Here is a 27,110-nt window from a genome sequence, read left to right on the forward strand (position 1 = left end):
AAGAGCGGCATGACTGAACTATAATCTAGACACAATACAATACACAATAAACACGATACTTATTCCCCATTCATACCACGACATTAAAATACATGAAGAACATTTAAAAATAACAGTTCGAACAGAATACTACCTGGAGTACAGAACACAGAATACATGAATTTTCTCGAGAACAGAACTGACTAGAACAGGAACTAGATGCACTGCTGAAACAGTACGGAACTTACCGGTCTCATAAAGAGACACGTCAGGACCCGCATCCACCGAAGTGGACACTTCGTTTGTGAGTCTGTGTACCACCAACCCACGGACCAGAGTCAATTAAATTGACCCTGTCTAGATACCACCCCAGTAACGGTACTCACCGGGCAGCAAGAACGGAAGGCCTCGGACTGGACTGGACTGCTACGACGACGGACGACGAACTTCGGACTTCAGTTATGGGTGGGCCTCCGGATACCTCGGACCTTGAACTCTCGGCTTGGGCTCTGGTCGGGACTCACCGCGTTCCTCCACCGCCTCGTCTGGATGCTGGACCGCCTCCTCCGTCTCCTCCGTGGGCCTGAGGGATACTTGAAGCAGAAATATCTGCCGGTGCACGGTATGGTTCCGTCACGGCTGCAGAGGGTCAGGGGGCCGGCGTGGCTTCACCGGCGCGTGGGGAAAGGGCAAGTCCCTATTCGGGCGCCATTATGTGGTAAATAAATAAATAATACCTCTCTTTTTGACTAGACATATATCATAACAGATAGCTCAATAAATAAGAGTCAAGATTCGAGGTAGTAGGAGTTTTGCAGGTTTAATACAGCATAAGGACAGGAACAGGACAACCTGCATAGGAATAGGATGACAGGGCCCAGCAGCTGCTGGGGCTGGATCTGGGATGAGCGCGCTGACTTTTAATAACAATACATGAGCATATATACATAACGCAAACACATAGCATTACATTGCAGTAGACGTAGCAGTGGGTGGAGCAGAAGGTGTGACGCGTAGCAGTCGCGAAAGATAAGGGCGAAAGTAGGTGTAACTGGGCATATACATAGACATGTGATGCAAACGTAACAGAATATGTCATGAATGGGGAGGAAACCATGGAGGGGGCTACCTAAGGAGCCGGGACCTCTAACCTGATGGTGCGCGCAAACTAGCAGTGACGTGTTACTAGGAGAAGCTGGGGGCTATGAACTCTGTGCTAGGAGCAGAGACTGAAGTCTGGAGAGTCAGGGCGACATGTACCTAAACAGTATCTAGTATCTGATGTTTAGAGAACATATTGATATAAACTAGAAGTCAGGAGAGGAAAGGCTAACTTGATTCTAAGACTGGACCATGCATTATTCTACATGTAGTGCGTGATGAAGAATATTAAATGACCATTAAATGCAGTATTTCTCTAACGTGGAGACGTGAAGGCTAGACAATGACGGAAACTATTGATGCAGTTCAGTAGCTTAGGAATGCAGAGAAGGAGGACTGAACTGATAACTGGAACTATAACATACTTTTGGCAGACTCAGAGGCTGAGCCAGACTGAGCCGGGCACTGCGAGGCAGGAAGTAAGTGAAGGGTCGAGGATACAGGTGGGGGCTGTATCGCTCCTCAGCGGGGCTGCAGGAGACAGGAGCTGAATCTGGTGTCCAGGCCCTTTTGAGGCCTAGAAACGGGGACTTTATAATAGAATAACGTGCACACTGAGAAACGTGGCAACGTAGCTTTACATAGGCCTGATATACGTAGTATTCACGAGAACTGGAAACTGACATACTAGAGGTGGACACAACTATAATTGCGTCTTGAATCGAACATGGGGAATGCATATGCATATTTAATCATGCACACATAACATATGATGGATGACACGTAGGGACACAGAACATGGCAAAATTTACTTTTCCACAAATGGATGCTTAGTTTATAGACCCCCGGGTATTAAAAACATTTTCCTGAACTCTGTAGGTAGAATTCTGGAGGAAGGACTGTGCTCCAAGGACTTTACGGTCTTGGGAGACTTTAACTTCCATTTAGAAAACCTCATGGATGCAGACACCAATGCTCTTATTGATCTGATGGATGGGGCCCAGCTTAAACAACTGGTTAGTGGTCCTACACATAAGGTCGGCCATACCCTAGATGGGATTTTTTCGAATCACCCCACTCTGGGCTTTACTAAATCTTTACCACTTACCTGGTCGGATCATAGGGCACTGCTATTTGTCATCTCTGTGCCTAAATCCCAAAGTAGGGGGTGCCCGTCTAAAATGGCCAGGATGTGTAGGACATGGAATAAAATTGAGGGTAGTGCCCTGGAAGACTATTTGCTTTCCTCAAAGGAGCCCCTTCCATTAGAGGTGGAAGCGGCGGCGCTCGCCCATACTAGTTGGATTGATAAAGCGTGTAATTTTCTTGCCCCACCCAAGCTACGCCTCCTGACCAGAGCACGACCTTCAGCGCCGTGGTTCTCGGAGTAACTAAGAAACCACAAGCTGGAATGTAAAAAATTGGAAAGGGTCTGGCGGAAGGAATATAGGGAAAGTGACAGAAGTCATCTGAAACTAAGTCTCCTAACATATAAAAAAATGGTGGGGAAGGCTAAACAAGATTTCTACACTAACCGTATAAACCTGGCTAAGAACTCGGCGAAGGAATTATTTACGACGGTGGCAGCCTTGGCTGATCCGGTCCCTGCGGCTATTCCCGCAAGTTCCGAACTATGTGAAGATCTTGCTAGATTCTTTCAAAGTACGGTGGAGACGATTTTCAAAGCCTTTGCTAGACAGGAGAGACTGAATAGCCAGGTGGCCTCTCCAGAAATTGTTATGCAGTCATCCCCAGTTCATAACCTTGATAGCTTTTCACCAGTAAATGGCGATGAAATTAGGCGACTACTGTCACTGGCAAAGTCAGGTGCTCCGTCAGACCGGTGTCCGGTGGCTGTGATGAAAATGGCCCCTGATTTGATAGTTTCATCGCTAGTGACCATTTTCAATATGATTCTTGGGACTGGAGGTTTTCCAGCTTGTTGGAAACAAGCATCAATTTTGCCACTACTAAAGAAACCTAACCTGGATATCAGGGACCCAAATAGCTATCGCCCAATAGCAAGGCTCCCACTACCAGCTAAATTAATAGAAAAAGCGCTGAATGCTCAACTAAGCGCCTTCCTGGGTGCCACTCAATCTTTGGACCCCTCTCAACATGGTTTTAGATCTTACCATAGTACGGAATCCGCCCTCATTAAAACAACTGAGGAGATCAGAGCGGTGGCCGATGCAGGAGGGAGGGCAGCCCTGGTGCTGCTGGACCTCTCCGCGGCCTTCGATACGGTCCACCATGGGATTCTACTTGACCGTTTGAAGGCCTGCGGAGTTCAAGGGAAAGCGCTTGAGACACTTAAAGCCTTCCTGTCCGACAGAGTCCAGACGGTGGCCTTGGGAGACTACGAGTCAAAGCCCTTTATTCTGCCCTGCGGAGTGCCTCAGGGCTCGTCCTTGAGCCCTATGTTGTTTAACGTTTACGTTAGCTCACTGGCGCCAATAATTCGGGCACAAGGGTTTGATCTCACATCGTATGCTGACGACACCCAGATTGTGGTGTCGGTATTACCAGGGAGGGAAGAAGTGGCAGCTAGGAATTTCCAAGAGTGCATGCTGGCGGTTGGGAACTGGATGGCAGTTAACTGCCTTAAATTGAACTCGGCTAAAACCGAAGTTATAGTGTTTGGTTCAAACACCAACTTCTGGAGCCCAAGCTGGTGGCCAGACCAGATGGGCAAAGCCCCCACCCCAGTAGCGAAGGTAAAAAATCTAGGGGTGTTGATCGACGATCAACTTACCTTTCGTCCTCAGGTCAGTGCTTGATCCTCTTCGGTGGCCTACCTGCTTAAATCCATTCGTAAGGTCCTTCCATTTATCCCCGACAGTGACAGGAAAACAGTGGTCACAACGCTGGTCATGGAAAAGTTGGATTATTGCAATGGTCTATTCCTTGGTGCCCAACAGGGGATACTTAACAAATTGCAGGTACTTCAAAATGCGGCGTCAAGACTTATTTTGGGGATCCCTAAATTTGTCTCTGTGTCTCAGGAGCTGGCCAAGTTGCACTGGCTTCCAATCCGAAAGAGAATTCTTTTCAAAGCCCTATGCCTAGTTTTTAAGTCCTTACAAGGCAAGGGACCTTTATTCTTTCGGCAACACTTTTGTTGGTACCGTCCAACGAGAAATCTTAGATCAGCTGATATGGGGTTGATTGTGATCCCTCGCTTTAAGAGGACACGGTGGGGAGGCAGAAGCTTTGTGCTGGGCGCAGCCAGAGCCTGGAATGCCTTGCCCCACGCTCTCAGAAAATTGACGGACCTCATGGCCTTTAGAAGAGCATTAAAGACATGGTTGTTTACCAACTGATTCCCTATCCTGCCTCTATCTCAGGAGTAACACTTAGCGCCAGGACACCTACGGGTAACAGAGCGGTGTACAAATGTCAAAAATAAAATAAAATAAATAATTATATAAGGCCTGAAACCTATGGTTTTTTCAGTGAATTTCAAAGGTTTTTTATATGCTAATTCCTAACTATATAAGGCCTGAAACCTATGTTTTTTTCAGTGAATTAGCAAGGTTTTTTAAATGCTAATTCCTAACTATATAAGGCCTGAAACCTATGATTTTTTTTAAGTGAATTTGCAAGGTTTTTTAAATGCTAATTCCTAACTATATAAGGCCTGGAACCTATGGTTTTTTCAGTGAATTTGCAAGGTTTTTTAAATGCTAATTCCTAACTATATCAGGCGTGAAACCTATGGTTTTTTAAAATAATTTTCAAAGGTTTTCTAAATGCTAATTCTATTAGCGGATAACGTTTAAATATGTTAATATCCTTGTGGGACCACCTGAGCAGCCGTAGGGGGTGAGGGTGTTTCTACCCTGCCCCCTTTTTGCATTCTACACATTTGTTTTTCTGCTTCTTTTGTGCCTCGGTCTACCGAGCACAAGATGGCAGCCCAAACTTCCTGGTTTTGAGTGTTCACAGCCAATCAATGCAGCCCACGCTCGGAAAGGACTGCGCGCACTCCTGATTGGCTGGCAGTTGTCTGTCAACATTCCAAACTGTCCAAACCAAGAAGTGTTGGCCACCATCTTGTTTCTCAGGAGAACTGAGGCGAAGGGCTAGATGTCCTCTGGAAAATTGCATTTTGAAAAACACGTTTTGGGACCCCCTTTTTCACTGTTTTCTCCTGTGGTACGCTCAGGGTACGCGCACCTGTAAACGCCCATGTACGTGCACCCTGAGCTCACTCCGTGAGATTTTCCCCCCAAAAATACATTTTCTTTGCCCTTCGTGGTTTTTCTAGACCCCCCTGACCCCTAGGTGGTCAGGGGGTCTCTACCCTGCCCCCTTTCAACGTTTTCCCCTTTTATTTTTCACCGAGACACAAAATGGCGGACTCTCCGGACCGTTTTGGAATGTTGACAGACACCCGAGAGCCAAATAGCTTTCCGCTCGCGCACTTCCACTTCGTCCACTTCGTGGCGCGTCGGGTGCGCTCCCCGGTACGCGTACCGGTAAGCGCTCGAAGGGCGGATATAGATATATATGTGTTTTTGAAGTAACTTTTCATAAAAACCCCTGGAGCGATTTTAACCAAGTATAGAAAAGGCACTTCTGCGTACCAGTCCCTACAATTTTGCAGAGTTTGGTGTAATTCCATTCAGCGGTTCGGGCTGTAGCCATGTCTGAACGTCCTATGGAAATTAACATGGGGAAAACACGTTTTGGGACCCCCCTTTTTTCTCGGCCACTGCATGACGAATCCCCCCGAAACCCCCAGGGAAGGTGCGGAGCAGAGCTGGCCTAAATTTTGGAAAATTACACGCAAATTCCTCAACCGGCGCCAAAGTTACTCCAAATAGAATGTTGTGGATTTCCTATGGAAACTAGGTCCTAACTATATATACCTAGGGGCTATCGCCAGTAGGTAATATATATATATATATATATATATATATATATATATATATATATATATATATATATATATATATATATATATATTACCTACTGGCGGTCGCCAGTAGGTATATATAGTTAGGATTTTTTCTCTATGGGATTTTTGAAAATTCTATGTCTAATAACTTTGGCGTTTGTAGACGGAATTGGCTGAAATTTTCAGGAAAATGGCACATATTGTTTCTGAGCAGCTCTTGAAAATTTGGGGGGGGTTCGTCAAGGGGGGGCCGAGAAAAAAGGGGGGTCCCAAAACGTGTTTTTAACATTGAGTTTTCCATAGGGCGGTTGGCCTCACTTTTAGCCCGAACGGCTGAATGGATTTGCACGAAACTTGGCAAAATTGTAGGGACTGGTAGCCCGATGTGCCTTTTGTAGGTCTCAATATATGTGCTTCAGTGGATTTTGAGAAATTAACGTTCAAAAAAAGATATATATCTGTAACAGCGGACCGGGCAGCGCTCCAGTTCGCGTACTTTTCGCGCAACGGAGCTTTGTGAAGCGAAGCTGATTGGTTCTCCGGCGTCTGTAAACATTCCAAACAGTCCGTAGCGGCCGCCATCTTGTCTCTCGGTAGGATCGAGAGACAAGAGGAGGCCAAAGCGAAGGGGCAAATGACCATAAGGGGGCATAGTAGATCCTCCTTGACCTCTTAGGTTTGATGTGGAGGTTTTAAAAGGGCCCCGCGAGGCAAAAAAAAATAAAATAATAATAATCGAACGGCTGAATGGATTTGCACGAAACTTGGCAAAATTGTAGGGACTGGTAGTCCGATGTGCCTTTGCTAGGTCTCAATATATGTGCTCCAGTGGATTTTGAGAAATTAACGTTCAAAAAAAGATATATATCTGTAACAGCGCTCCGCTTCGCGGAGATAAAATTATATCTGTATTACCTAGCTGTTGCTAACACCAGTTAGCGACGGCTAGTAGGAGATAGCGACCATCTTGGGCCCCACTTTGCATGTGAGTGATATTTATCACTAATGACATGCAAAGTGGGCATGCCAAGATGTTAGCGACTGGAAACAGTCGCTAACATCGCTATCTCCTATTATCAACTTTTGGAAATATTCGCGATAAGCGCGAATATCTCCAAAAGCTAGCACCTGCCCTGAGCAGTTCTAAGGCATGTTATCCAATGGGAGGTGGATAACATGGCTAAGAGCATTAGCTCGGTAATGCATGAATATCGCTGAGTTTTCAGCGATATTAATGCATTGCGGTCGTTTTTTATCGTATTTGCGATAAACCTTGATAATAGCAAGGTTTATCTGCGATAATTTCTGACGATGCTTAGCGGTAAAAAAATCGTTGCTAAGCATCGTTAGGGATAAATATCGCTTAACTTTGGTAATATGCCCCAACGTCTGTTAACGTTCGATTCGAAGGAAATCAGGAAGTGTTGAAAAACATTGTCTGCGCCATCTTGCCTTTTTTCAAATGCCACACTTTTGTCGTGCACGGCAGTCATTTTAGATGCCTTGACCAGACCCACTCTGTGCACGCTGTCGATCCTTAGCATGACTCCCCACCCTCGCAAGCATCTCCCCCAGGCAGTGGTCACCCCCGCTCTCTGTCTTATGCATGGGTAATAAACCACCCCCCATCTGCGCTGCTCTTCCCTGAGAATCACACCCTGTGCCCGCCCGACACCTCCCTTTCGCCCTATTCACTACCGCACCCTCTGACACTCCTTTTCCTCTGTGTCCGATTGTCCAGGCCGGTCCTAGGGTATCAGCTAGCCCTGCAGATGTAGTTTATGGCCCCAGCTGTAAAGAATCACCCCTCTTCAAAGGAGTTATAGTAGATCAAGGCCCACACTCGATGAGATCCGTCACAGCAGACGCGTTCCTATTATCTGAAAACCATCCTGTATTGTGATTGGGGAGGGGACCGAGCCTGAAGCGGAAGATTCCAGGGATGACTCTTTGTACATCAAAGTTTTTACAATTATGTGTCACATTAAAAATATATAGCACTCCAACAAGTAGTAAGATTATAAAACTTTAATAACTTATAAATATATACAAGAAACAAAAACAGTAATAACATATAAAGATTTTTAGGGAAAAACAACGAAGTAGCGGTCGGCTGTGCGAATAGTCCCAACGCAGCACAACGTCCAGATTTCTGGCGTGGGGCGTCGCGGGGGGTGGGTCATCAGTAGCAAACTGTTGTGCGAATAGTTCCAAGGCAGCAGAACGATGGCACCAAGGTGATGTCCAGTAAGTTGCCGCACTGGTTTTGGTATCCTACAATGCTGCTCCGAATAACGGCGTGGGGCGCCCCGGGGGAGGCGGCGTGAACGGGCCTCTCCCGGTGGAGTGTTATCTGTTGTAGTGGGGCGCCCCTTTACCGTTTCAGTTGCCATTCCGTCCGTTTTTGGTCCACTGTGTCAAAAGCCGCAATTCAGCTGAGTTGCGCCTACTCTTGCGGTGCAGCGATAGGCGGCTGTGACAGGACTCTCAAAATGGCGGCAGACTGTTTCCTTTTTGGGCCTGGTCCACTGAAATGGCCCTGGGACACCTTGGAAATCGGACGCTTGTCTGCTAGGTCTTGGACCCCATTCTCGAAAGCGTCCCCTCCGCCTTGAGGATTTATCAAAAGTTTTGGGGGCCCCCGACTCCTGTAGGCTTCTGGTGGGGAGCGGTTGCCATGATTGCTCGCGGAATGACCACGACGGAGCTACGAGATGGTGGTGCTCTCATGCTGAAGCCAGCTTCAGTCTGAAACATCCAGAAACAAGGTGGGGCTTTCATCGTTTGGGAAAAAAAAAAGTTTTCATCCAATGAAAAGTGTTGTTTTTAGGTCATATGATCAAGCCTTCCATCATTAGGAAACCAAAAGTAAAATGAACCAATGAAAAGTTTTATAAACAAGTCACATGACCTGTTATGCGGCATAGGGTATAAAATGCGGAGAAAATACGTTGGCACGTGAGGCGGCGTCAGTAGCGGACCGATGTGCGAATAGGCCGAAGGCAATACAACGCGCCAAGATCCGGATGGCACCGAGGTGGTGTCCAGCAAGTTGCAGCACTGGTGTGGCCATCCTACAATGCTGAAAGTCGGCGTGGGGCGCCCCGTTGGCCTGTGAGTTTGCGTCAGTAGCGGACCGATGTGCGAATAGGCCGAAGGCAGCACAACGCGCCAAGATCCGGATGGCACTGAGGTGGTGTCTAGTAAGTTGCCGCACTGGTGTGGCCATCCTACAATGTTGAAAGTCGGCGTGGGGCGCCCCGTTGGCCTGTGAGATGGCGGCAGTAGCGGACCGATGTGCGAATGGGGCCAAAGGCAGCGCAACAATATTTTCGGAATAGAAGACACCACAAGGCGCTGAGATGCCAAGATCCGGATGGCACCGAGGTGGTGTCTAGCAAGTTGTGGCACTGGTGTGGCCATCCTACAATGGTAAAAGTCGGCGTGGGGCGCCCTGTTGGCCTGTGAAATGGTGTCAGTAGCGGACTGATGTGCGAATGGGGCCAAAGGCAGCGCAACAATATTTTCTGACTGACACCACAAGGCGCTGAGATGCCAAGATCCGGATGGCACCGAGGTGATGTCTAAGTTGCGGACCGATGTGCGAATGGGGTCAAAGGCAGCGCAACAATATTTTCTGTATGGAAGATACCACTAGGCGTTGAGATGCCAAGATCCGGATGGCACCGAGGTGATGTCTAGCAAGTTGCTGTACTGGTGTGGTCATCCTACAATGCTGAAAGTCGGCGTGGGGCGCCCCATTAGCCTGTGAGATGGCGTCAGTAGCGGACCGATGTGCCAATAGGCCGAAGGCAGCACAACGCGCCAAGATCCGGATGTCACCGTGGTGGTTTCATAGTTGAGAGGCACTTCATCTGCAGTGGGGCACCGAGATCCGGATGGCACCGAGGTGATGTCTAGCAAGTTGCTGTACTGGTGTGGTCATCCTACAATGCTGAAAGTCGGCGTGGGGCGCCCCATTAGCCTGTGAGATGGCGTCAGTAGCGGACCGATGTGCGAATGGGGCCAAAGGCAGAGCAACAATATTTTCTGAAGAGAAGACACCAAAAGGCGCTGAGATTCCAAGATCCGGATGGCACCGAGGTGGTGTCTAGGAAGCTATGCAGTTGAGTTGTGTGCGCACTTGCGGCGAATAGGTCGAAGGCAGCATAACAATGTTTTCTGAATAGAAGACACCACAAGGCGTTGAGATTCGGTTACCACCGAGGTGATGTCTAGCAAGTTGCCGCACTGGTGTGGCCATCCTACAATACTGCTCCGAATAACGGCGTGGGGTGCCCGAAGGGGGGGGGGGGAGGCGGCGTGAACGGGCCTTCCTAGGTGGAGGCTCGTCTGCTGTAGTGGGGCGCCCCTTTACCGTTTCAGTTGCCATTCAGCTGAGTTTCGGCTGCTCTTGATGCTACAGCGACAGGCGGCTGCAACAGGACTCTCAAAATGGCGGCCTGTTCTTTGGATTTGGGCCTGGTCCACTAAAATGGCCCTGGGACACCTTAGAACTCGGACGCTCGATTTTTTTTTTCCTTTCCTGTACATGCAAAATAAGGTAAATGCCCGGTACGTTACACGCTTCATCTGCCACGATGAACTCTCCAGAGGAACCGAAAAAAAATATAGTTATGGTAACTATACCATGCATCGTCATATGGAGAGGTGGCACCAATTAATTATAGTGCTGCATAAAAGAGAGATTTGGAGGAGAACCCTTGACCTGCTAGTACATTCATCAAAGAAGTGGCACTGACAGCATCAGAGGCAAGGGAAACGGTCCCAAATATTTAGAAGAACTTTGGAAAGACTAAAATGACATGTTTAGATTGTGGCAAATTAATTTCATGTGGACAGATGAGTGTTACTCTAATAAATACAGCATATGAACATCATCATAGTCGATGGTTGGTAGAGACATTTTGACTATATCCTGGACCTGCCCGTCCTCGCCCAAAATGGCGCCGGAATAAATGGGACTCGTAACTCCTTGTTGTGTACTGGTTGCAGAACCTTGAAATCACGAGATACGTATGCAGTTTTGAAGCACATGGCGGGCGGGGACGAGAATTGATTGAATATTTCGACATCCCTATTGATATTAAGTTCTGATGTGTTATTGATTACTGTACTATTGAAAGTTCGAATTAACGTCACCGATGGTACTTGCCCGCAAATGTATATCTAGATAATTTTATTGTAACTGGCCCTGTCGTATTTTAATTATAAAATGTACGTCCACCGATTCCGTAACTGTTAGACACCTTAGTTCTTGCAACCTAATGGCCCGCCCGTTACGTTCCTCTACAGTGTAAATGTCTACTCATCATATACGATTACAGTTTGCTCCGTGGCCGGCCCACGTGGTTATAGGCTCGTATTTGTATAATGAAATTTTCACAATAAAGGTTTTTAAAAGAAAACATGGTAGTAGTATATACATTGGTAAAGTTTTTAATAATAGTCACTGTTTTAGAATCAGTAAAAGGCAAGTGAAATAAAGCAGACCAATTACATGAAGGGTAAAAGGTATAATTCGAAGGAACGCAGTAAAGATAAATGGTCAAGGGCTGTTGTGTTTTCTACTCCTGCAACATAAAGTGATCGATAAGAATCTCATATTCAGGCGTATCGGCGACTAAGACAGCAGGTCGACCCTCTTTTGCTCAACGGCTCCGTCATGGGACGAAGAAACGCTCTTTTTCTCGAAAAAAGAATATATTTTACTTGCAGGACAGTTGTAAATTTTCCGGGAAAGTACATTAGCCTGGAACATTATAACATATATTTAAGAAAAAATAATGTTCGGAAGTAATAAAAAGCGTAATTTTTAGGTCATATGACCAAGCCTTTCATCATTAGAATAAGAAAAGTAAAATGAACCAATGAAAAGTTTTATTAACAAGTCACATGACTTGTTATGCTTACGTTACGCGCCCCGGATGACTTCCGGATGCGCTAACGCGGCGCGTCATATGACGCATTACGCGACAACGCAGGTCCAGAATATAGTCAAAATGTCTCCACCAACCAGCGGTTGGAACACAACCCCTTTCAGCAGGCTAAATAGTTCTGTTAAATGACAACAGAAATGACAGGCAACAAGAACCATCAGTCAAAGAGGGGAGGGCTAGTTCTTCTCTACCGGGTTACATTGGGGCGCTACCGGAACTGATCGAATTGGTAGTCTACAGTGTTTCTGGATATTCAGACTGAAGCTGGGGTTAGCATGAGAGCAGCACCATTTCGTAGCTCCGTCGTGGCCATTCCGCAACCAATCATGGCAGCCGCTCTTTATCGTTATTTTGGGCGGGGTGGGTGGCGGAGCCAAGCTGTTTTGCAGCCATCATTGTGTGGAGTTCAGTTCATCTCACTAGTTTTGTATTTGTCATGAGGGGTTGTTCCTAATGTTTCTATTTTAGCGAGGTCAAAAAGAGATCCCATTAGTGGCCTACTGATTTTGCTCGATTCCTTTTCTTTTTTTTTTACACGATTTTTCGTTATCTGCGAAGACTAAACAGAGTATTGCGACTCTGTGTTTGTTTGTAAATAGAGAATGAACCAAAGAGAACCAATTCTAAAACAGTAAATACTTTGATAACAATCAATCAAATGGAGAGAGAAGCAGGCACGACGTATTACAACGGGGGCAAAGGCCTGCGTTAACTACCCTTCACTATGTGCAAAGAGAGAGTACTCCTAATAGAAATGAGGGGGGGGGGGCACCATTCAAAGCAGATCAGTGTGCATAAACACGAAAATGTTTTCACTTACCACGTACTTGACATTCGACAGCTTATGATATTTGCTATTAAAAAACCATTGAAATTCACTGAAAAAACCATAGGTTATAGACCATATATAGTTAGGAATTAGCATTTACAAAACCTTGAAAATTCACTGAAAAAACCATAGGTTATAGACCATATATAGTTAGGAATTAGCATTTAAAAAACCTTATTTTACTCACACAAAACCATTGACATTCCATATATAGTTAGTTGCACTAACTATATATCGCGCACCCGCAATCCACTGCTGATCATGTCACATATTACATCATTCATGACATGGTCAGTGACATCACTGATGACATCACTGATGACATCTCAAATGACATCACTGATGAGATCACTGATGACATCATCCAGTGACTGTGTGTTTCTGTAAAGTTTAAATATGTTTTACATATTGAAGAATGAGTAGATGTATAAGTGTCTGGACGAAGGATTTAGTAGGTGCATGACTGAATGTATGAGTGAGTGATTAAATGTGTCTCACTGAGTGCATGGGTTAGTGACTAAACTGTCTTAATTTGTGCATCATTATGTCTGTTGTTCTGTAAACTGCTGCATGTGTTGATCAGTAGCTTTATGATTAACTATATGGGTTATTGATTGATTGTCCAAGTATTTGTATGGGAGACTGAGTGTGTGTGTGGCTGGCTGGGAGGTGTGTGACTCTGTGCAGATCAATGTGTACTTGTATCAATGATTGTATAAGAAAGTAAGTATGTGTTAGTATATGTTTGAAAATGTAAGGTGCTCTATGTTTAACTGTATAGACAAGAAAATGGAAGTGTGATTGATTCTTTACAGGACTGACTAGGTGTGTGAGTAACTCCATGGATGAGTGGCAGAGTCTGAGTGTCTGTATAGGTGTATGAGTGCATATGATAGTGTTGTAAAGATGAGTGATTGTATGTATGAATGATTGTATGGGTGAATGAGTGAATGTGTGTGTAGACGTAGGAATCAGTGAGTACGTATGTAGTAACTAGTATTGGTGTGTCAATGGTTTCAAAAATTATACTCTGTATTTAACACTGGGTGAAACAGAGGTTATATTAAAATGTGAGGAGATGCATTGTATTGTCACATGAATGATATCATCAGTGATGTGGTCATTGATGTCAAATGAGATGTCATCAGTGATCTCATCAGTGATGTCATTTGAGATGTCATCAGTTATGTCATCAGTGATGTCACTGACCATGTCATGAATGATGTAATATGTGACATGATCAGCAGTGGATTGCGGGTGCGCGATATATAGTTAGTGCAACTAACTATATATGGAATTTCAATGGTTTTGTGTGAGTAAAATAAGGTTTTTTAAATGCTAATTCCTAACTATATATGGTCTATAACCTATGGTTTTTTCAGTGAATATATATATATATATATATATACATATATATTAATACAGTTCAAGCAAGTATTATAAAATAATTAGAGCCCTTAACTCTTAAATTTTGGTGTGCCTGTCAGCATGGATTCATCATCTGTGACAGCTCCGCCAAAATTTTTACAAAACCCTTGATAGGTTTTTTTTTAATTGCAAACTATCTCACAAGAATATGGAAGCAACTAGCAAAGTCTATGTAGTAGAAAAGGGAAGAACCTTGTTAAGGTGGCGCGAACAAAAAATGTTAGGGATGAAATTGGATCCGAATCATCCTGATCAAGTGCTAGTAACAGAGAATTCAGAGAAGGACAAGTGAAGTTTAAAATATCCTGGGTTATTTAGAAGTGAACTAGGGTGCTTAACCAAATTTGAGCATCGCATTGCCCTTAAACCAAATTACATTCCATGTGTGCACAAGGCAAGGAATGTCCTGTTTGCACTGAGAAAAATTAAAGAAGGAACTGCAGAGGTTGTGCGAGGCACAATTGATTGAACCAATCGAATCATCAGAGTGGCTTAGTCCCATAGTTTTAGCATGCAAATCGGATGGAAATTTGCGCATGTGCACCGACTTAAGAGACCTCAATCGTACCATCTTAGTCAATCGCTATCCTCTGCCACATATTAATGAGATGGTGTCCTCAGTTACCAATGCAGCTTATTTGTCTTTAATAGACCTCTCGAGTGCATATCACCAAGTACGTCTACACCCTGCATCGAAGCACCTCACATCGTTCATAACACCAGAGGGGGCGTTTAGATTTCTGTGGATGCCATTCGGACTGGCGTCTGCCTCTGCTGTATTCCAGAGAGTAATGTGCAAAATATTGGAGAAATCACACAAAGTCCTAGTATTTTAAGATGATGTGTTGGTGTGGGGTGAGAACAAGGAGGAACATGACATGATTTTAGATCAAACGCTTAACAAATTGCAGAATGCAGGATTAACAGTAGTAATGGACAAGTGCAAGTTTGGAGTCGAAGAAATTGAATATTTAGGGTACACGTTATCAAAAACTGGAGTTAAACCAAAGAAAAAATTATTGAATGCCATCGCTAATGCACCGTCTCCCCAAGACAAGGAACAAATACGCTCGTTTCTTGGGTTGGCGGAATATTATTCGACATTTGTTCACCATTTTGCTGATAAAGTACATGTCCTAAGAGTGTTAATGAAAAAAGGGAATACATTTGCATGGACGGACGAGTGTCAGAAAGCATTTGAGACGATAAAGGAACAGATTTTGAAGGCTGTGGCTTTAAGACCCTTTAATCCATTAGATCCTAGCATTGTAGTAGTGGATGCAAGCGCCTATGGTTTGGGGGCAGTACTTATGCAGAAACACCTGGGTCAAGAGCGGGTAGTGGCATTTGCGTCACGTACATTGAAGGGTGCAGAGTCAACATATTCAGTCATCGAAAAGGAAGCCCTTGCGTGTTGGTGGGGCGTTGATCACTTCAAGAATTATGTTTGGAGGACGCATTTCGAGGTCAGATCGGACCACAGACCGCTCATTGATATTTTTACAACTAAGGGCGCAGGGAAGGCCACACCCAGGATAGCCAAGTGGTTGTATAGACTACAAGGATATGATTTTACTTTGAATTATGTGTCAGGTATACGCAACATTAATGCTGATTGTCTGTCAAGGCTACCGTTACAGTGTGTAGGTGATGATGATGATACTGGTGACGAGTATGTGGTGGCCAGTGTCTCTGAGTCATGCAATGGAGTCATCACGGAAAGTAAGTGGAAGGCTGCAGTGGAGGGGGATGCCATTCTAGTGGAACTCATACAACATCTTAGTGCGCCTACTAATTGCAGTGTGGATTTGAGAAACAAAATTGGCGAATATTGGACGGTTTGGTCAGAGTTATATGTTGAAGACAAAATTATCCGCAGAGATGGTAGATTGGTAGTACCAAGCTGTTTACGTGCCAGATTACTTGAGTTGTTGCATGAAGGGCATAATGGAATGTGGGGGATGAAGAGAAGAGCAAGGATGACATTTTGGTGCCCGGGTTTAGACAAAGATGTAGAGGAATGCGTACTGGATTGCCTGGAGTGCTTGTGTAGCGACTAGTCCCATCGGGTTGAGGAGTCTCCTATTGTTCCCACCAAATTTCCTGATAAACCGTGGGAAAGAGTAGCGATGGATATTTGTGGACCATTTAGTTCAAAAGGTATAATGAATAAGTTTGCACTTGTGATGATAGATAATCACTCTAAATGGCCTGAGGTGGCTTTTTCTGAGGAGATTAAGGCGTCTAATGTCATTGAATTTTGCGATCAAATTTTCCGCTGAGAAGGGTGTCCAAACACACTTGTCACTGATAATGGACCACAATTCACGGCGGAAGTGTTTGAAAGGTATTAATCCAAGATGGGTATCGTACACCACACCACAGCAGTCTACAATCCTAGGGAGAATGGTTTAGTCGAGAGGTTTAACCGAGTGTTGAAGGATTGTGTTCAGTTGTGTGTGAGCAGTGGGGGTGATTGCAGGGAAGCCGTGAAGGAGATGTTATGGAGTTATAGGTCTACACCCCATTCGGTCACCAAGGAAACTCCTTTCATGCTTTTAAAGGGAAGGCAGGCAGGTACCAGAGTGTCTCCAGCGTGGATGCTTAAAGGAAGTACATATTGCCTAGACAAGAAGGGTTTGATGGACAGGGTTCGTGAACATCAAGACAAATACACTAAGAGACATAATGACAAATTAAAAAGGGAAAGAAGAGAGTTCGCTGTTGGTGAAACTAAGAACTAAGGTATTCACCACCCATGGGTCTCTAATGTCAAAGTGGTCAAAACCTAAAAGCATTGTCAGGATGAAGGGAAGTAATGTATGGTTGTCGGATGGAAAGAAATGGAATGTTCATAGTGTCACATTGTGCAATTCTGCGGTGAGAGACCTATTTTGATAGGAAAACCAGAAGGCACAACATCAAGTGGGAAAAATGAAAAAGTGACAGCAATAAACAGAGTGCCACGCATTAAGAAACGTCCAAAGTGGCAAGATGATTACGAATGTTAATAGCTTATTCAGTGCACATTTATTCATAGATAGGTGTACAATATGTTACATTGTTTACTATCCATTTTTCATGTATTCATTAGTTAAATGTTATCTTTGAAAAACAAGTGTAATTTTCTATATAAATTGTTTATTACATTTTAGAAGGGGAGATGTGTTGTATCCCAGCATCTATATTGTGGATGTTACCTAGTGATGGTTACCATGTCATCTTAGAATGTTCTGAGGAGCTGCTCAGAGGATGAAGGCAGTTGATGCAGATGCAGACATGCCTAGGGGCTGCTCCATGTAACTTAAATAAATACTTATTCATCCAAATCTACAAGTCTACTTTGTAATACCCCTTACGCACAACAGCAACCTAACGCAAGACATCAAGAAATGCAATTAATGGATCACTACATGCACCAACACCCTGGACCCCCCAAGCATAGCAGTAACCTAACAGAAGACATCAAGAACTGTAATGAATGGATCACCAACTGCACCAACACCCTGGGCCCCCTTATAGGAGGGATTCCGCTCCTACACAGAACTGTGCAAAAGAGGCGTAGAACCTTAGTGAATTAGGGTGTGCCAAAACTCACCTTAGGGCCCAACATCCCATTAGCAAACTAGCATCAGTGTCTCATTGGCTCTTCTCCTATAGCAAAAATACCAATGATTAGACAACCCAGAACTGGCGACTTAGGGTACCTTAGGAGTTGTGGAAAACAAGAACACTCTTTTGTCACACTCTCATACCAGTCCAAAACATGGAGTAAAGGAGACATATGCAAGTTTGAAATTTCTATTTCTAACGCTGTGATCTCAGGTGCAGCATCTTAGCAAGTATAAGTAAACATACTATTAGCAACAAGGTTGTCAGCATAGTTATTACTCCATAAAATACAAAGGGAGAAAGCATATTATAATGCAATGTGGAAACAGGTCTGAAATATACCCATATTTCGTCCTCCCTTGCTAGTAGAATATTTTATATCTATAAAAGGTCTCATAGGCTTACATGGACGGCCCCATACCTCGGGTATCAGCAGAAGTGGATCACATTGAGTTCTGCACAAGCTCCCAGCTTGTGAATGTTCTCCAAGTGTGTGTGATCATGCCTGCACAGTGCATTATTAAACGCGCCAGTATCGCAGATGGCCGCAGCTGCATGTGTTTTATGTCTAGAAAGTGTGCTGATCATTCTGAACAACAGACACGGTGTTCAAGACGACCTTGACTGTCGCGCACTAACTGTACAGACTAAACTCATGAGACTGTGTGGAAGTGCATAAAAACAAGTTATTCTTTAGTGTAGTGAAAATACTCATACTTCTCTAAACAATAGCGCCATTGCGTGCCGTGTGCAAAGCAAAGCAGAAAAGGAAAAATGGCATTTAAACTTCTAATAAGCCATGCTAACTTAACACCATGTATAATGCAAAGCTCACCCCCACGACACCCTCAAGAATACCAACAACCTAACGGAAGACATCAAGAACTGCAATGAATGGATCACCACCTGTACCGAAACCCTGGACCCCCTCAAGCACAGCAGCAACCTAATGGAAGACGTCAAGAACTGCAATGAATGGATCACCACCTGCACCGACACCCTAGACCCCCTCAAGCACAGCAACAACCTAACGGAAGACGGTATACAGCAGGAATATCGACAGGGAAATATCGACAAGCAGAAATATCGAGGTAAGAACATCGTTTGTGTGAAATATCGATCATTTAAATATCGATGTAGTAAATATTGTTTTTTTAGTTCTCTAGGAATATCGACATTGTTAAATATCGTTGTAGTAAATATAGTTGAAATAAATATCGTTGCAATTAATATCGATATTATGTTTTTAACGGTATAATTTATTTACTTGTTTTTTTTATATTTTAATTTTATTTTTTATTTTTTTTTTTTTTTTATTTGTAGTTTGAGGAAACAAGATAACACAAACAGGTTACCAAGGCACCATACAGAGCCCACAAGGGCGCATTAAAGCATCACAAGGTATCATAAGCATAACGGAACCCAGAAGAATGTCTCAGGAGTCATCGATCAGGGCCATGCGTCCTGCTATATGGACGAGCGTTGGAAAGTTCAGGCAGGCGCAGTTCCGCATTCCATAACTGCATAGGCTCCGGCCTTGTTAATATGTATCTCAGTAACCCATGAACAAGAAACTCCCCCCCACCACCCCCCCCTCCCCCTCTGGCGGCGACTCCATTCACACCCACACTCATCCCATCAACAGTATTAAACTTGAAACAAGTGCAGGGACCGTATAGAAGACGGACATACAGCGGATGGCAGGCCTTTAGAGAGGAATGCGACTAGAGGGCCCCACTGAAACTGGAAGTTTTTAAAATTGTCGAGGAAGATGTCCGCCATTCTCTCCATGCTGAGGAGTTTCCAAAGTCGAGCATGCCACAATGATATTGCCGGTGCTTCCTTCTTTTTCCACGCAGCAGCCAATGTAATCTTGGCAGCTCCAACACACAGCCACAAGATTTTCTTATCTGCTCGTGTCTGATGTTCAAGACCGGGATCGCGTAGACCCAGTAACACCGAGGCCATAGAGTCCTCAATAGGATATCGAAGAATGTCCCTGATGTGTGAGAGGATTTCCTCCCAATATGGGCGAATTACTGGGCAGTCCCACCAAATATGCTGGAAGTCCCCTAGGAGCCCACATCCCCTCCAACATCTATCGGAGGTATCCGGATAGAAGCGATGAAGCCTGGTAGGGCATAAGTACCATTGCATAAGGGTCTTAAGGTGGGCTTCCCTGAGATGGAGCGAGTGATTGAATGTTGTCAGATCGCGCCATAAGGCCGACCACTCACTGTCGGAGATATCTCTCCCTATCATTTCTTCCCAATGCTCCATGTAGCGTGGCCTAGGCGATACCGCTGATTTAAGCAAAAGTTGATATAAGAAAGAGATGACGCCTTTCATGGCCGATGTCCGCAGTATAAAGGCCTCGAAGGGCGACGGAGGTCTCGTAGCTGCTTCTAGCACCCCAGGCGACATAGCCCAATGGAGCAATTGTACATGGCGATAGTGGTCTGACCGGGGTACCCCATAATCCCTCATGCAGTTAGCAAATGTAAGTGGATCCCGACCATGAAACAGATGGGTCAAAGCCCTACAGCCACCCTCTCTCCAAACATCAAAGTGTCGTGTATTTCTATAGGTTCTGAATCGATCCCCCTATTCCTGACCCTATTCTGGTTAAACTTACTAGCTAGTTAACTAACAGTCAGCCCATGAGGCAAGAAAACCCCCATGATGCAGATACCGTTATCTGACGCAGTCACACTACGGCACAGGAACGTGTTATCTGATTAGGTCATAACGCTTGAGATCTAATTAGACAAGCGACATTCCTCCAGCCCCTGATAAGGCATACGACGTTCTCATAACAAATCAAACCTATGACAACCTGGATAATCCGTGCGGCCATTGTTTTGATTTCACAGAGAACTTTAGTAAAGAATGTGCTAACGAGCAAGTCGTATGACATCTTTATTGACGTACCTATGTCCATCCTTACGTCAATCCCGGCACCTTTAAGGTATAAATATTGCCGACCTTGCCCTATGCAAAACACACGCGTGGTGACAAGACGGAGCAGCCATACTTGCCAAAGCAGAGAGCAGAAGCAGACCCCGCAGGCAGCAGCCCCGCCTTCCTGACGCGCTGAGAGACGCGCTGCTATCTCAAGCCGAGAGACCCAGCACCGGCGCTTCCGGGTAGCCCTCGCAGGCAGCCTGGAATATCGAGAGCAGAGAAAGAGATACCATTCCTCATTCATCCTAAATTCCAGGTACAGAACTGAATAACCCCTCCTAGAGAATTCTTTAGTTATTCACTTGGCAAAAACAAACTTAACTTAAACTGTAACTTTCTATTCCCGCCCACGCATTAGACTTAGGTCAGGTACACGGGGTAGGCGTATTTAGAAACACCAGTTGAGTGCGTTTAGTCAAATGTATATGTGTATGTAAATATATTTTAATCATTTTAAACATCATATGGCTCAGAAACCATATCAATGTTTTTACAGTATTATTTTGTACTATTGCTTTTAACGTATGCACTTTACTTAACTATAAGTATTGCAATAATATCGATCCATTTCTCTTGTACGAGAAAAGAGACTGATCAATAAATAACATCTTTTATTGAACACGCCCGTCTCTTCCTTTTCTCTACATTCTGATGAGACTAAGAATGCACGTACTGACTGAGTAAAATAATTGCCTTGTGCTCACACGACTCTTGAGATTGACTCTTGATTAGGGGAGAGCAAAGTTGTCATGTTCTATGGTTGTCAGAAACTAAATCCCTTCTTGTCTAATCAGGGAAGTTAATCCTTCCTTGAACATTCGAGAAAGTTTCTAGCGAACTCTGAGCTTAGCTGGCAAACCCAAAAATTAAGTCTAGTATCGACAGTAGTAGACCTAGTTAACGTCTGGCCTAGGCCTTTACTGCTGTAGGTACTATTCCAATGCGCAGAGCCTATTGGGAAAATAGGAGCTACACTACATGGCGCCCAACGCGTTTGGAAAGGGCGATAAAACTAACGTAAGACATTTAGAGTAACTCAGTCGTGCTTTCTCACTCAGACCCCTTTTCCCAAAAACTCCAAAGACGTCTGGAGTGGGTGAAAGGTTATAATATCCTCCAAAACCTCGCAGGAGGGAACTCCTATGTATGGTTCTTGGTCTAGTCAACGTTGAAGGATAAAACAGTTCCAAAATATTGTGCATCTAATCTCTGTTTCCATAAAGAAACCTGATCTGCAAATAAACATAATACCATCCTGTCAGCAAAATGGACAGCGATGAAGAACGAGAGGTTACTAGATTAGCTACTGAAATAGCAGATGCTGATGCTACCATGCAAGCAGCAGACGCGGATATAATACTCATTCCGGTCGCCAAAAGGAGATCTATAACCTTAAAACTTATAGAAAATGGACTGACACCTAGAGGTGGCACAGTCATATTCGTAATCGAGGCACACGAATATCGGCAGACAGAGGTATACTATACATGGATACATTTTCCAGCAGCTAATACTATAACAAAGTACTTCCACTATTACAAAGTAGAGGAACCTCCTAATGAGTACACTCCTTTCGAGGAGGTGGAAGTACCACTCAAATTCCAAGAGCATTTGCTCTTATTTGATGGCGCCCTAAAACATAATAATCACATTACAAGGCTCGGTCCTTTAGGAAGACCAGGAGCAACGTGGCCGGTCTTAGCCGGATACACACCATATCCAGACATCGAAAGAATGCCTGCAGCAGAGCTGTTAATACAGCTAAAACAACTACTAAAAATTCACAGACAATTAGTTCAGTATGTAATGCGGACTTCAACAATTCAGCCAGCGATTAAACTTCCACAGCTGACCCCCTCACCAGGGGAACACAAATAAAATTACACCACAGAACATCCAATCCTGCCTAGGTAAAGTTCCAGCTAAACGGGAACAGATACCATTCTGGTTGGCACAGAAAATTACCCAAATAGAGGCGGTGTTTCCTGACACCACCCCATTAGAAAAACACAGAATTCTGACTATATGTCTCCCAATGGGAATCGCACCACACATTGAGGACTGTGACACTTGGGGTACAGTCTTTGCTTACATCTACACAAAAACGCACGGTGTTCCATCCATTTCGGTAATACCAGATGTGCTAAAACAAATTCAAGATGAATATGGTCCAGAACCTGCTTTAACTCTTGGTATGAAATTACTAAAAGACTTCAAGCAGGTCTCGGCTATATTACTAGCCAACATAAAGGGTGAAGCAGCAAACGTGGCGATCCGCCAGAGGTTAAAAGAGACAGATATAGCAGACCAACCAGCTGAAATTGCCAGAATCATAGAAAAATCCTATGAAGAACTAGGCAGAGATAGTCTAGGTGGAATACCAGTAAAACCGCAACTGACTACAAGTCCAGAAAAAATGTTTTTTAATAATAATAATAATTCACCAAAAAAGAACTGGGATGGAAACAAACAATCCAATCCAAAAGAAAAGAAATTCCAGTCCAGAGGAAGGTCTCCTAGGCGAAGAGAGAAATCTCCAAACCCGAGACAAAGGTCACCTCAGAGTGAACCCTCTGGGAATAGATATAACCTTAGAAATAGGGATAATATTAAAAAACCTGATAGATATCAAGACATTGATACACGTCCCTCTCAATCTTTTCAGAATTCCTCGCAGAAATCGGAAAGAAGAGGACGATCAGAAGAGCACGCCAAGTCCAAAGACAAGGAACCTGCTCAACTGAAAAAGAAATCACAATTTCCAAAAAAGAAGGTAGCCAGTATCAAGGTAGTTAACAATGCCGAGAATACTGAGGACACAACTGAAAAACGGAGAATGGGCTCAGACAATGCTAGACAGCGCAGCAGAGGTGAGCATAGCTCGCAAAGTCCTTATGGATCATCTGGAGACAGTGGACACGAATGAATACCTTCAAGTGGAAACTGCAGATACCAGAGTTAGCAAGCCCCACAAAATATACGAGATAACATTACGTATAGAGGGAGATAAGACTAGGAAAATAAGGGGACTATTTTGGGATAACCTATCCAAAGGCTATGACATCCTTCTAGCTGAAAAAGACTGGCCACCAGAGTTTGTCAGGGAGTGCCCTCATGGCGAAGAAGTAATTATGCCTGCCTTCTCGAATCAAATACCGATTCATAAAAAATATACACTTGCTAGAAAGTGGGCAGTGGCCTTAGCACCTGCTTTATATAAAAATCATGTAGGATGGGATGAGGATTCTCCTCCTCACAAAATCCAGTTAAAATCACAACCTACTGCACAAAGGCAGTACCCAATTAAGCAAGAAGCTAAAAAACAAGTAAATGAAATACTAGATCAGCTAGAATACCAGGGGGTGATTGAAACTTGCACCTCACAAATGAACAATCCTTTGTTTCCGGTCTCCAAACCAGACAATTCATATCGTCTAGTTTTGGATTACCGACACCTTAACACATGTTGCAAAACCTTTGCAGTGCAAAACTCACACAGTGCTGCACTAATGAATAACATAGTTCGCAAAAAATACAAAACAACCTTGGACATCTCCAATGGATTCTTTTGTCAAAACATAGCACCAGAGAGCAGATATTTAACAGCTTTCTCAGTAAATGGCACTCAAAAACAATTCTGTCGGTTAGCCCAGGGGTACAAGAACAGCCCGGGGGTATTCTCAGCGAGAGTAACAGAATTACTACAACTATATGATGATGAAGCATTATCTTATGTCGATGACATTTACTTAACAGATGATGACTTGGAGACTCACTTGAAAAGAGTGAACACCATAATACTTGGTTTCGCTGCAGAGGGTTACAAATTCAACTTCAAAAAGTCCAGAATTGCCCATCTGACGGTCCTATTCTTAGGATATGAGTTATCAAGTGAAGGCAAAAGCCTGGCAGACAATTTCCTAGAGAAATGTGCCGTAATCCAAGCTCCTAAAACACTAAAAAACCTACAGTCAATTCTAGGCTTCCTAAATTTCGGAAGAACATATATTGCAAATTACGCAGAAAGGGTCAAACCCCTTTATGATCTAATTAAACCAGACTTTAAAAGATCCAGTTGGACTCAAGCACACACAGAAATTTTGAGATCCTTACAAACAGACATGCTAATTAAAACAAAATTAGAAACCCGTGATAATACACGCAACCTTGTGATCCGAGTCATCCCAGGGAGATGCGGATTCACATACCTAACCTCTAATGAGGGAGATAAGGTACCAATTGCATTTAAATCGCACTTGTACACTAAGGCTGAAATGAAATTTAGCCCAACGGAAAAAATTCTTACAGCAACACAGACAGCTATAGCAAAAGAACGAGCCCTGGCACAAGGTAAACGAATAATAATCGTGACACCAATACCAGCCTTAGAGGCGGTAACAAAGGCAAGCATTCCAAATGCGGAAGCACTCCATCCGAGATGGATACAATGGGCTAACTCTCTTGCTGCAACAGACGTGGTGTACGAATTTGATCCTTACTTAAAAACACAAGAATTTCTACAATATGAATTCGAATGTCCTCTGCCAACCGAAATTCTGCCTCTAGACCAATACGGCTGTATAATATATACAGACGGATCAGCACAACCCGCAGTAGGGGGTAAACAAGCTTACAGTGCTGCGTGCGCGATTGTTAAAGGTCGTTGGCACGAAGGGAAATTTAAACCAACCCTAACTAAGACCCAATCTCTAGGAGATTGCACAGCTCAGCGAGCTGAATTACTAGCATTCAAGATGGCGCTTGAAAATACCGATCGAGAATTCCCCACACTCATAGTGTGCGATTCGTATTATTGCGTTCAATCTTATAATGAATACTTGCAGATCTGGCTTCAAAATGGTTTCAAGGATGCGAAAGGAGGCACAATCAAGCATAAAATGCTATGGGAACAAGTAGCTCTTTTACAAAAGGAACTACCAAAGACTCACGTGATACATACACTGAGTCATCAACGTGATGGCGTTCACGTTGCAGGGAATTCATTGGCTGATGAGGCCGCGAAGGCAGCTGTGCAAACGGCTTCCGTAGCTGCCATCACCCGGTCAAAAACAAAAATAGACAGCGAAATATTACAAGCTGTCAGCGCTTCTGAAAAGGATTCGATAGAACCACTCCCTAAAGGCTTTCCATTAAAGTACTCATACATAACAGATGAAAACAATGTTCCTTTTGCTCAAATCCCTGGAGTGGGGGATAGGGCAATTCCAAACATGGAACACAGATTAGGACTAATAATAGCGGCACACGAAGGGCTTGCTTCTACCCATGCTGGCGTCTCAGCCACAGTATCATTATTAAAACAGAGATACTGGTGGCCGCAAATGAGAAGACAAACAAGGAACTATGTTCTAGCATGTGAAATATGTCAAAAAATGAAAGTATCAACTGTGAGACGTCCAGCACAGACGCCCCTTCTAATCTCGGATAAACCATTAGCCTGTGTTTATCTAGACCACTGTGGTCCCTTACAAAGGGACGGTAACTATAAATATATCTTGGTCGCAGTGGACTCATGCACGAGATTCATATGGATGTGGCCCCAGCGAACGGCTGACGCCAGAACTGTTATAAAAGATTTGCGGGTCTTTATCGGCACATACGCAATTGGCATTCTGCATTCGGACAATGGTCCTGCTTTTAGCTCTCGGGCTTATAAGGAGGCCATGGTCAGCATGGGCGTGCAATTGCGGTACTCTTGTACATTTCACCCTGAGGGGAACGGAATTGTTGAAAGAAAAAACCGTGACATAAAGCAATCTATAACGGCAAAGGTATTAGGTTCGGGAGCTGGGTGGGTCAAACATCTAATAAGTGTCCAACGTAGTCTAAATAACTTGCCAAGAAATTCTCTGAAGGGATTCAGTCCGTACAAATTATTATTCGGAACTAGGATGTTGATCTCTGACCTTGATAGTCAGACTTCAGTGGTAACAGAAAAAAGCTTTGATGTCAAAGACCGTTTGGCTATTTTGCAGGACTTAAACAAAACAAGAAAAGACCTGAGCAACATACAGTTGAAAGAACAGCCAACGACCACTGAAGATTCACCACCTGTCCCAGCAAGACCTGTCTGGATTCCAAAAGTCGGGGATCTAGTCAGGGAGAAGATCGCGGTAAAGAAGGAATTTGGGCCTTCTTACAGAAAAGCAGTTCCTGTCTTGTCTGTCAACGGGACAAGATCAGTTGTACTACCGCCACTTGCTGGAAAAAAGGAGAACCGAGTTGTATCCATCGACCTGGTAAAACCACAACATGTGGCCGATAACCAACGGTAGGCCAAGTGGACTCCCAATAAGTAGCAGAACACCAAGGT

This window comes from Lissotriton helveticus, chromosome 1_1, assembly GCF_964261635.1.
Source record: "Lissotriton helveticus chromosome 1_1, aLisHel1.1, whole genome shotgun sequence".
Classification (NCBI taxonomy): Eukaryota; Metazoa; Chordata; class Amphibia; order Caudata; family Salamandridae; genus Lissotriton; species Lissotriton helveticus.